This window comes from Carcharhinus amblyrhynchos, chromosome 11 (genome assembly GCF_965287045.1).
Source record: "Carcharhinus amblyrhynchos chromosome 11, sCarAmb.v2.hapA, whole genome shotgun sequence".
NCBI lineage: Eukaryota > Metazoa > Chordata > Chondrichthyes > Carcharhiniformes > Carcharhinidae > Carcharhinus > Carcharhinus amblyrhynchos.
In genome coordinates this window covers 18,620,797-18,633,720 of record NC_137334.1, presented here as the reverse complement: position 1 = coordinate 18,633,720, position 12,924 = coordinate 18,620,797, and positions in this window count along the sequence as shown.

The following is a 12,924-nucleotide window of genomic DNA, read 5'->3' as shown; positions in this document are numbered from 1 at the left end:
TATTGGACACTGCAATCTCTTGAGAGCCAGTACCCTGTCAATCTCACATATACACTGTGTGGGACAGGTAGATGTTAGTTATCCACATCACCAACAACCCGTCCTGGTTCCCCCCACCATGCCGACACTATAGTTAAGAAAGCCCACCGACGCCTCTACTTTCTCCGAAGACTAAGGAAATTTGGCATGTCTGCTACGACGCACCAATTTTCACAGAGGCACTGAGGAAAGCATTCTCTCTGGTTGTATCACAGTTTGGTATGGCTCCTGCTCTGCCCAATACCGCAAGGAACTACAAAAGGTTGTGAATGTAGCCCAATCCATCACACAAACCAGCCTCCCATCCATTGACTCCGTCTACACTTCCCGCTGCCTTGGAAAAGCTGCCAGCATAATTAAGGACCTCACGCACCCCGGACATTCTCCCTTTGACATTCTTCCATGGGGAAAAAGATGCAGAAGTCTGAGGTCACATACCAACCGACTCAAGAACAGTTTCTTCCCTACTGCCAATAGACTTTTGAATGGACCTACCTCGCATTAAGTTGATTTTTCTCTACACCCTAGCTATGACTGTAACACTACATTCTGCACCCTTTCCTTTCCTTCTCTATGAATGGTATGCTTTGTCTGTATAGCGTGCAAGAAACAATACTTTTCATTGTTTGTGAACCCAACTCGCCACTCACCTGATGAAGGAGCAGTGTTCTGAAAGCTCGTGATTCCAAATAAACCTGTTGGACTTTAACTTGGTGTTGTGAGACTTCTAACTGTTTCACTGTATACATGTGACAAGAATAAATCAAATCAAATCTAACTGATGACCCCATACTCAAAATATTCAACCTGCCTGCCAGGGTGCTTGGGGAAATGAGGGTGAGAATGGCTTTACACGCTACACCGATATGAACAATATTCTTACCCGTGACTTCCATTGAGATTTGTTTGGTGAAACTACACAGCAAAACTTGCTTGCCCTGGAAACAGAGGCCGCAGACTTACCACCATTCATGCCAACGGGATTTTCCCATCCTGCGGTGGTGAACAGGAAGCATCAAACTCTCTGACCAGGCTGCAGCAGGATCCTGGGTGTGTGTAAGTTGGCGCCCAGATGCAAGAATTCTGTCCGCCATGGGAATCATAGACAGCATAGAACCCTACAGTGCAGAAAGAGGCCCTTCGAGTCTGCACCCACCACAATCCCACCCAGGCCCTATCCCCATATCCCTACGTATTTTACCCCCAATCCTTCTAACCTATGCATCTCAGGACACTAAGGGGCAATTTTACCTGCTGTTAGGAATATGAATGTTCTAACTGCTTGTTTGCAGAGAGCTTAAACTGGCTTAATTCCAAATTGTGTGACTTGTGGATAAACATGCCTGACGTGCTAATACACGCAATAGCCTGGGCTTTCTGACACAGCTAACTGTAAACACCAAGTTATCCCAAATCCTAGATAGGAAACTTGTAACAATTGCCCTCAATTTGATGGAAAGGTTTGGTATCTTGAGAATGATCTCCCAGATGTTTGGTGATAATTTTCAATAATATAAAGGTAAATGAAACAATGAAATAAAAGTAAATTAGATGCAAGGAGGATGTTCCTGATGGTGGGGGAGTCCAGAACCAGGGGTCACAGTCTGAGGATTCGGGGTAGACCATTTCGGATGGAGGTGAGGAGACATTTCTTCACCCAAACAGTGGTGAGCCTGTGGAATTCATTACCACAGGAAATAGTTGATGGCGAAACATTGAATATATTCAAGAGGGGGCTGGATATAGCGCTTGGGGTGAATGGGATCAAAGGTTATGGGGAGAAAGCAGGATTAGGCTATTGAGTTGGATGATCAGCCATCATTGTGATGAATGGTGGAGCAGGGCCCAAAGGGCTGAATGGCCTCCTCCTGCTCCTATCTTCTATATTTCTATGCACCATGAACTAAAACAATGAGCTATCCACAGTATCGCTAACTTTACCCCCTTTTGAAACATCTTTATTATCTCTACCTTCAGAGTTAATTCTTCCTGAGCATTCCACAACAGAGAAACAAGGAATTCCTACAGTGCAGAAGGAGGCCATTTGGCCCTTTGAATCTGCGCTGACCACAATACCACCCAGCCTCTATCCTCATAACTCCATCTATTTACCCTGTTAGACCCCCTGACACTATGGATCAATTCAGCACAGCCAATCAACCTAACTCACATATGTTTTGGACTGTGGGAGGAAACTGGAGCACACGGAGGAAACCCACGCAGACACGGGGAGAATGTGCAGACTCCACACAGTTGTCCGAGGCTGGAATCGAACTCGGGTCCCTGGCACTGTGAGGCAGCAGTGCTAACCACTGTGCCACCGTGCCGCCCATCTAATGGATGTTTTTAAACCACCCAGCCATCGTTGCCATACCAGGCAGTTGCATCTCTTAAGGCTGCATCTGAGGTCAATCAAATAGCCAGCTTCTTGAGACAGGCCTTCTTCAGAGATTCAGCTTGCTGGGAGTTAGACACCTCTTCCTGCTGGTTCTGAGGTTGGAGGTTCAATCATCTCCAGGTATGCTATTTTTCCCTCTTGATCTTCCCTCACTGAAACTAATCTCTTCAGAAATCAAACTTAATTATCCTCATGTCATGCGTTTTCTTTTGCAAGTATAAATGCAAAGTTCGCACCTTGCCGTCTCCTTTGAACCTCCAACAATGGCTATCCACAGTATCATTAACTTTACCCCATTCAAACCACATTGTTACCAACTTGCGTTAGGTAGACACCTCTCTGCAGTGATGCGAAACCCACTAACATATCAAAAGCACCAGTCCCATTAGCATAACCAAATTGTCCCCACCTTTAAGCAGATTATATTTTCCCAATATGTTCTAAAAATATGCACCGGCAGAGAATGTCCCTGAAATTCTCCCCGCACCTACATCATTTTCCAAAATTTTGATCCACCTTTAAAGTCCCAAAAACAGAATTATAAAACTTCACCTCGCCATTGGCAAACTGATCTTTGGCCTTGTACCAAATTAAGGAGGCAGCGATGGCCCAGTGGTATTATCGCTAGACTATTGATTCAGAATCTCAGCTAATGTTCTGGAGATCTGGGTTCGAATCCCACCACAGCAGATGGTGGAATTTAAATTCAATAAAAAAATCCAGAATTAAGAATCTACTGATGACCATGAAACCATTGTCAGTTGAGGGAAAAACCCATTTGGGTCACTAATGCACCTTTAGGGAAGGAAATCTGTCATCCTTACCTGGTCTGGCCTCCATATTGGCAGGCCTACATGAGGCCTATTGGCTTACATGAGGCAGCATGGCCTGCCTCACAGCGCCAGGGACCCGGGTTTGATTCCCGGCCTTGGGTCACTGTCTGTGTGGAGTCTGCACATTCTCCCCATGTCTGCGTGGGTTTCCTCCAGGTGCTCCAGTTATCTCCCACAGTCCAAAGATGCATGGGTTAGGTTGATTGGCCACTCTGAATTCACCCTAGTATCAAGGGAATTAGCAGGGTAAGTATGTGGGGTTATGGTGGGATTGTGCAGACTCGATGGGCCAAATGGCCTTTTTCTGCACTGTAGGGATTCTATGAACATAGAACATTACAGCGCAGTACAGGCCCTTCGGCCCTCGATGTTGCGCCGACCAGTGGAACCAATCTAATGACCCTCTAACCTAAACTATAGAACATAGAACATTACAGCACATATAACATGATTACTAGGCTATTAATCCAGAAAGTCAGCTAATGTCTGGGTTTGAATCCAGCCACGGCAGATGGCAGAATTTAAATTCAATAAAAAAATCTGGAATTACGAATCTACTGATGACCATGAAACCCATCTGGTTCACGAATGTCCTTTAGGGAAGGAAATCTGCCATCCTTACCCGGTTTGGCCTACATGTGACTCCAGACCCAGAGCAATGTGATTGATTCTCAACTGCCCTCGGGTGACTCGGGATGGGCAGTAAATGCTGGCCCATCTAACGACACATATGCCCCATAACTGAATTTTAAAAAGTTTGCCTGCCCTGCAAAGCCTCCCGCTGCCAATAGAGTGGGCACTGGGTCTATTCACATTACAATGGCATGTCCACGACGACTCTCACCAACTTTTACAGATGCACCATAGAAAGCATCCTTTTTGGTTGTATCACAGCTCAGTATGGCTCCTGCTCTGCCCAAGACCGCAAGAAACTACAAAAGGTTGTGAACAAAACCCAATCCATCACGCAAACTAGCCTCCCATCCACTGACTCTGTCTACAGTTCCCACTGATTCAGAAAAGCAGCCAACATAATCAAGGACCCCACACACCCCGGACATTCTCTCTTCCACCTTCTTCTTTCGGGAAAAAGATAGAAAAGTCTGAGGTCACGTACCAACCAACTCAAGAACAGCTTCTTCCCTGCTACCATCATATTTTTGAATGGACCTATCTCGCACTAAGTTGATCTTTCTCTATACCCTAGCTATGACTGTAACACTACATCCTGCACTCTTTCCTTCTCTATGAATGGTATGCTTTGTCTGTATAGCACGCAAGAAACAATACTTTTCACTGTATGTTAATACAAGTGATAATAATAAGTCAAATCAACATAAATCAAAGTGTACTCTATCTACAGTATGCTTTGTCTGTATAGCACACAAGAAATAATACTTTTCACTGTATCCCAATACATATGACAGTAATAAATCAAAGCAAATCATACATATGGCACTACCTGATGGTAACACAGCGCAGTACTGCCCTCTCCTGTTGGGAGGTACTCAGACAGCAAGGATGGCCCTGACCAAGGTACAATCACACAGAAAAATGAAGGACGACATTCGGCCCACCTTATCCATGCCAGCTTTTTCGAGGAGCTACCCAATTAATCCCACGCAACCCCCACTGCTCCACTCTTTCAGCAGAGCCCTAAAAATGTATTCCCCCATCAAATATCTATCCAATTCCCTTTCAAAAGTTCCGACTGAATCTGCTTCCACCACCTTTTGGTTCCAAATCATAATAACTCACTGCGCCGAGAAAGATTCTGTTGCCAATCGGTTATGGTCCTCCCTGTCACCAGAAACATCCACTTCCCCTCTCAAAACCTCTCCCAACTTTGATCACCTCAATTAAATCTCCCCTTAATCTTCCCGGCTCCAACCACTCCATTGATTTGCAATCTACAGTTAGCTTGTTAAGCACTTGTCAGTTACAAATGTTAGTCAGCAGTTTTGAACACTTACAGGCCTAATTTAGTTCAGCAATTCATCTTTTCAATCCAATCATTGAATATCTCACCTTCAACTTTTGAGTTTCCAGAATGATTTCCAGTTGAATCTTAGATGTTTGGTGCCACCTTTTGGTCATCTATGGGCAAAACAGGTCTGATCCAAGGGTTCTTGGACAATAGGGGGTGTTATTCTGTCAGCTGAAAATATGCAATAAGACAGAATTCAACCATCTCTCCTTCACATTCAATGGCATTATCATCACTGACTCTCCCATTATCAACACCCAGGGGGTTACCATTGACCATCACCGAATCCCCCCACTATCAACATCCTGGGGTTACCATTGACCATCACTGAATCCCCCACTATCAACATCCTGGGGGTTACCATTGACCATCACTGAATCCCCCCACTGTCAACATCCTGGGGGTTACCATTGACCATCACTGAATCCCCCACTATCAACATCCTGGGGGTTACCATTGACCATCACTGTTTCTTCCCCACTATCAGCATCCTGGGGGTTACCATTGACCATCACTGAATCCTCCCCACTATCAACATCCTGGGGGTTACCATTGACCATCACTGAATCCCCCCCACTATCAACATCCTGGGGGTTACCATTGACCATCACTGAATCCCCCACTATCAACATCCTGGGGGTTACCATTGACCATCACTGAATCCCCCACTATCAACATCCTGGGGGTTACCATTGACCATCACTGAATCCCCCCACTGTCAACATCCTGGGGGTTACCATTGACCATCACTGAATCCCCCACTATCAACATCCTGGGGGTTACCATTGACCATCACTGAATCCCCCCCACTATCAACATCCTGGGGGTTACCATTGACCATCACTGAATCCCCCCCACTATCAACATCCTGGGGGTTACCATTGACCATCGCTGAATCCCCCACTATCAACATCCTGGGGGTTACCATTGATCAGAAACCATAGAATAGAATACCAACAGTGCAGAAGAGGCCATTCAGCCCATCAAATCTGCACTGACTCTCTGACAAAGTATCTTACCCTGACCCTCTTCCCTGTCCTATCCCCGTAACCCTACACATTTGCCATCGTTGATCTACCTAATCTACACATCCTGGGACACTAATGGGCAATTTAACATGGCCAATCCACCATCTAACCAGCACACCTTTTGGACTGTGGGAGGAAATTGGAGCACCCAGAGGAAACCCATGCAGACACGTGGAGAATGTACAAGGCAGTCACCTGAGGCCGGAATTGAACACGGGTCCCTGGAGTTTGTGGCAGCAGTGCTAACCACTGTGCCACCCTGTATAAATACTGTGACTACCAGAGTGGGTCAGGGACTAGGAATCCTGTGGCGAGTAACTCACCTCCTGACTCCCCAGTGTCTGCCCACCATCTGCAAGGACACAAGTCAGGAGTGTGATGAAATTCTCCCCATTTGCCTGGATGGGGGCAGCTCCAACTCAAGAAGCTCGACACCATCCAGGACAAGGCAGCCCCGCTTGATTGGCACCCCAATCCACCACCTTAACCACTGAGTACACAGGATGAAACCACAGAAAGGGAAGATTGTAGAATTTAGGGGCAAGACTCACAGATTCCCCAACAAGAGGTGATTTGCATACGGACTATAAAATTGGAACAGGAGTAGGCCATTCAGCCCCTCGAGCTTGCTCCCCCATTCAACAAAATCACAATTCCCAGCTGATAGTGCAGAAGGAGGCCATTCAACCCATTGAGGCTGCACTGACCCTCCAAAAAGAGCATCTTAGCCAGGCCCATCCCTCCAACCTTTCACCACATTTACAGGGCCAATTCACCCAATACACACACCTTTGGACACTAAGAGGCAATTTACGATAGCCAATCCACTTAACCTGCACATTTCTGAACACTAAGGGGTAATTTAGCATGGCTAATCCACCTAACCTACACATCTTTGGACACAAAGGGGCAATTTAGCATGACCAATTCACCTAACCTGCACATCTTTGGACTCTGAGGGGCAATTTAGCATGGCCAATCCATCTAACCCGCACATCTTTGGACATCAAGGGACAATTTAGTATGACCAATCCCCCTAATCTGCACATCATTGGCATGTGGGAGGAAACCGGAACGCCCAGAGGAAACCCACACAGACACGGGAAGAATGTACAGACTCCACACAGATCGTAAGCCAAGGTCAGAATTGAACCTGGATGACCTCAGTAGTGACCCCAAGTGAGGGCAGATCAGCAGGAATCTCCAATCAAGTGTCCCTCTAAAACTAAAACAGAAAATTCTCAAGTGCTAAATGGGTTTAGAATTTGGCCAGTTACTGGGCGAGGGAGGCTTCTGGCTGAGGGCAGAGGGAAATAATCGTACCAGGAACACTGGAACAATGCCTCACCCGAGGAGGAAGGGGTTTTCCATGCATTTGCCTGCAGGATGTCACAACACCGTGTTAATTCATTGTGACATGGAACGTGTAACCTGAGAGGCTGATGCTTGTTGACATGTTTGCAACCTAGATCTGCCATAGCCTGGGCTGTTTTTGCATAGGGCCAAAACTCGTCACTTATTGACGACTACAATGTAGGCGCCAGACAAATGTTAAACGTACAGGTTGCCTGGTGAAGGATCTGTTGGCAAGATCCACTCCAGAAATGGGATTTCTCAAACTTTATTTGAAACCAGGGGGTTTCTAGCATGGCGCAATTTACAACAAACGTGGATAAATTGCATTCTGTTCATTTAAAACAGGTGGGATATTATTTCAAACTTGTCAACAACTAGAACCAAATTATTTGTCTTCTTTTCAATCCCCATCGCAGCTCATTGACTCATGTGATGTTTGCAGCACAGATGGAGGGCCTTTTGGCCCCTCACCTTCGTGCTGGCTCTCTGTACGAGCTAGTCCCACTCACGTAACCATAGAGCATAGAATAGAATCCTACAGTGCAGGAAGAGGCCTTTCGGCCCATCAAGTCTGCACCGAACACGATCCCACCCAGGCCCTACCCCCACATCCCTACATATTATACTCACTAATCCCTCTAACCTACTCATCCCTGGGTACTAAGGGGCAATTTCTTAGCATGGCCAATCAACCTAACCCGCACATCTTTGGAGTGTGGGAGGAAACCAGAGTACCCAGAGGAAACCCACACAGACACGAGGAGAATGTGCAAACTCCACACAGACAGTGGCCCGAGCCAGGAATCGAACCCAGGATCCTGGCACTGTGAAGCAGCAGCGCTAACCACTGTGTCACCATGCCACCACCAACCCCTCCCCTAATCCAACCCCACCCTCTTCCTGCAACTCCGTAAATTGTTTCTGTTCAGGTGGGGTGGCAGGGGAGTGGTGGTGGAGGGAGAGAAAATGGCCAAGGTTTTCCAGACCTTCCCACCAGCGGGATCTTCCACTACCGTTGATGGCGACCCTCTCACAGCGGTGACTCCCCCAACTCCCCCAACACCCCCTCCCAAAACACCTCCGCCCACCCCGCCATCCCCCCTCCCACCGTGCCCCACCCCGGACGGTTGAGGGCAACACAAAGCCCCACGGACATCAGCGGGACTGGAAGCTCCCTCTGCCAGCTTTCCCGCGCCAGTAAACACACCCTCTACTGGGCTGAAAAATCCCATCCAATAAACTTACATTTTCCACAGAAAGTGGACGGCGGGCTGGCACAGTGTGATTGACACTGCTGCCTCACAGCGTCAGGGACCTGGGTTCAATTCAGGCCTCGGGTCACCATCTGTGCGGAGTCTCCCCGTGTCTGCATGGGTTTCCTCCGGATGCTCCGGTTTCCTCCCACACTCCAAAGATGTGCAGGTTAGTTTGATTGGCCGTGGTAAATTGACCCTAGTGTCAGAGGGATTAGCAGGATAAATATGAGAGGCTACGGGAATAAGGCCTGGGCGGGATTGTGGTCAGTGCAGGCTCAGTGGGCCGAATGGCCTCCTTCTGCACTGTAGAGATTCTATGATCAGCCATGATCTTATTGAATGATGGAGCAGACTTGATAGGCCGAATGGCCTCTCCTGCAGTATAGAGATTCTAAACATAATTACAATGAAGTGATTTTGAAATCCCCTTGGCTCCTGAACCTAAGATTCCTTCTGCTCAAGAACATACAGGTTGGAAGCAGGAGGAGGTTGCTCTGCCATTCAACAAGATCATCAGAGCGATTTAGTACAGCACAGTGGGTAGCCCTGCTGCCTCACAGCGCCAGGGGCCTGGGTTCGATTCCCGGCTCGGGTCACTGTCTGTGTGGAGCCTGCACGTTCTCCCCGTGTCTGTGTGGGTTTCCTCCGGGTGCTCCGGTTTCCTCCCACAGTCTGAAGGTCTGGTTCAGTGCATTGGTCGTGCTAGATTCTCCCTCAGTGTACCCGAACAGGCGCCGGAGTGTAGCGACTGGGGGATTCTCGCAGTAACTTCATCGCAGTGTTAAAAGTTTGGGCTTGTACTCGCTGGAGTTTAGAAGGATGAGGGGATCTGATCGAGGTATATAAAATTTTTAAAAGGGATGGATAAAATAAATGTGGACCAAATGTTTCTTCTTATGGTTGAGAGGCGGTAGGTTTAAAACTGAGATGGGGAGGAACTACTTCTGGGCAGAGGGTGGTGAATTTGTGGAACTCGCTGTCCCATAGCGCAGTGGAGCCTGAATCATTGAGTAGTTTCAAGAAGGAGATAGATATACTTCTAATTAAAAATGGGATAAGTGGATATGGGGAACAGGTAGGGAGGTAGATTTCAGGTGGCATAGTAGCACAGTGGTTAGCACTGCTGCTTCACAGCTCCAGGATCGTGGGGTCGATTCCCAGCTCAGGTCACTGTCTGTGTGGAGTTGGCACATTCTCCTCGTGTCTGTGTGGGTTTCCTACGGGCGCTCTGGTTTTGGCTGTGCTAAGAAATTGCCCCTTAGTATCCAGGGATGCGTTGGTTAGAGGGATTAGTGGGTATAATATGTAGGGATATGGGGGTGGGGCCTGGGTGGGATTGTGTTCAGTGCAGACATGATGGGCCAAAGGGTCTCTTTCTGCACTGTAAAGTTCTATGATTCTATGACCAGGCAGGGATCAGTCACGATCTTGATTGAATGACGGAGCAGGCTCAAAGTCTTGAATTTGCCTACTTCTGCTCCTAATTCTAGTGCTCCTATGTACCCCTTCCTGCCACACTCAGTTATAGTTGACGCTGTGCTTTTACCCTCATTCAAGATGATGATTTCTGCCTCCACCCCTCCAATACCCTGGAATTTTTCTCCGTGAAGGGTGCCAGGCACACAGTATAATGGGTGCCAGTTGAGAATAATGGACTGTACACCACATTTCCCATCATTTGCGACACAGCTCCATTGATGGTAAGGAATGTTGGTGGATCCTTGCTATGTGTTTTTTAAGAATATGACTCAGGGAGCTTGTGGGGAAAGTTTACATTCCAAACGGCAGATATTCACCAGCCAAGATCCTACTGAATTGGAGGAACAAGCTTGAGGGACCAAATGGTCCTGTTTCTCTTTCTTATGAGCTTGTAACAGAGTTATCGAGCACTTTATTGAAAGCAGCCCTTTGTGGAAATGAAGCTGTAATTCCAGCTACGGACAAATATTTAATTCACTTTGCTCTGCAAAGATTAAAGAGGCTTACTTCAACTCAACATAATGAAACTATAGTTAAAAACTGCAGACAGGAAATACTGGAAAATCTCAGCAGGTTTGGGCAGCATCCGTAAGGAGAGAAAAGAGCTGGCGTTTCGAGCCCTGGTTACCCTTTGCCAAAGCTAAAAGACAGAGAAAGCAGGAGATATTTATACTGCAGGGGCAGGGATTGAAAGATGAGTCATAGCCGCAGAAGACAGGGAGAGAGGCTGCTAATGGCAGCTCATAGAGAGAATAGAAGGGGTCAACGGCCAAACAGCAGAGAAACTGAAATTAGAGAGTAAACTGTGACAGATGTAGATGTGAGGGGAGGGGGGGAATGAGTGGGAGAGAGGTAAAATTGAGAAAAGGGGAAGAAAAGGGGGATAAAAACTGCAGACGCTGGTATGGAATAATTAAGTTACAACAATTGTGGAAATGAAGTTATGAAAAACAACTCTGTTAAGTAATGGAAAATGATTATTAGCTAACAAGGTTTTCAGTGAGACCAGCGCTTAAGTAGTAGGGATAAGTGATTAATCTAAACCTTGTGCTAGTTCCATCAACAGTGTTTCCAGCCTTGGCCACCGGCTGGAAAATAAGACCCTTTCGATAACAGAATACCAAAAAGACAGGGTGAACCATAACTGTTACATTTCTGTATGAATCGACAGAATACCCTACAATGCTTTGCGCTGTACTATGTTCTCACTTGTGCACAAGTAGTTAAAACTTGGAAGCCTGAGTACTCTTGAGTGCTCAGTCTGTACCCAGATATTCAACACCCCTTGTTGTGATTTGGGTGGGGGAGGGGGGGCATAGTGGGAGGGAGCACTACAAGAAATGCCATCTCCCCAGCCCTTGTCTGAGTTTTGCATCTCAGCTACACTGCAATTAAGGACCAGGGCGCAGTCAAAGTATTGACGCGCTGCCTGAAGAATGGGCCATGGTCAGAGCTGCATAGAAGGATCCCAACAATAATCCCAGGGATAGTCAGTGTTGAAAGACATGGCAGCGGTGCATGGCAGAGGTATAACCACACATTGGACAGTAAGGGCTTTTAGAGTCATAGAGGTTTCCAGCATGGAAACAGGCCCTTCAGCCCAACTTGTCCATGCTGCCCTATTTTTTAAACCCCTAAGCTAGTCCCAATTGCCCACATTTGGCCTATATCCCTCTATACCCATCGTACCCATGTAACTGTCCAAATGCTTTATATGAAAACAATGGCACCCAAAATTTTCCGAAGTTACCTAGGCTATTACGCAAAGATAGTTTCTGTGAATCTGAGCAGGCATTAATTTGGAAGCGATTGAATTTGGAAGCATTGGAGGGGGGGAACCTCTGACTCCAGTGTGTGGCCATTGACATTTCAGAGCAGTCCCGGAGGGAGTGCTGCATTGTCAGAGGTGTGCTAATCTGTCTGAAGGTCTTGCCTCCCTACACTGCTAAAATTAAAACTCCCTATGATACTTTGCAAAGAGTCAGTCAGTTTCCCGGCCAACATTCATCCCCTCTGACAGAGCCATTATGTTAAGTGATCAACAACTTCAATTTCCCAAACATCGACTGGAATATCCCTAGGGTAAGGGGTTTGGATGGGGAGGAGTTTGTTAGGTGTGTTCAGGAAGGTTTCCTGACACAGTATGTGGATAAGCCTACGAGGGGAGAGGCTGTACTTGACCTGGTACTGGCGAATGAACCAGGGCAGGTGATGGATCTTTCGGTAGGAGAGCATCTTGGAAATGGTGACCATAATTCTATCTCCTTCACAATTGCGTTGGAACGAGATAGGATCAGGCAGGCTAGGAAGGTGTTTGTCTGGGGTAAGGGGAGATACGAAGAAGTCAGGAAGTTACTTGGACAAATAAACTGGAAGGAGGCGTTCTTAGGGAAAAGTACTGAAGGAAGGTGGCAGATATTCAAGGAATGTGTGTCTGGAGCTCTGAATGACAACGTTCCGATGAGACAAGGGGGTTTTGGTAGGTCGTGGGAACCGTGGTGCACAAAGGCTGTGTTGAACCTAGTCAGGAGGAAAAGGAAGGTGTACA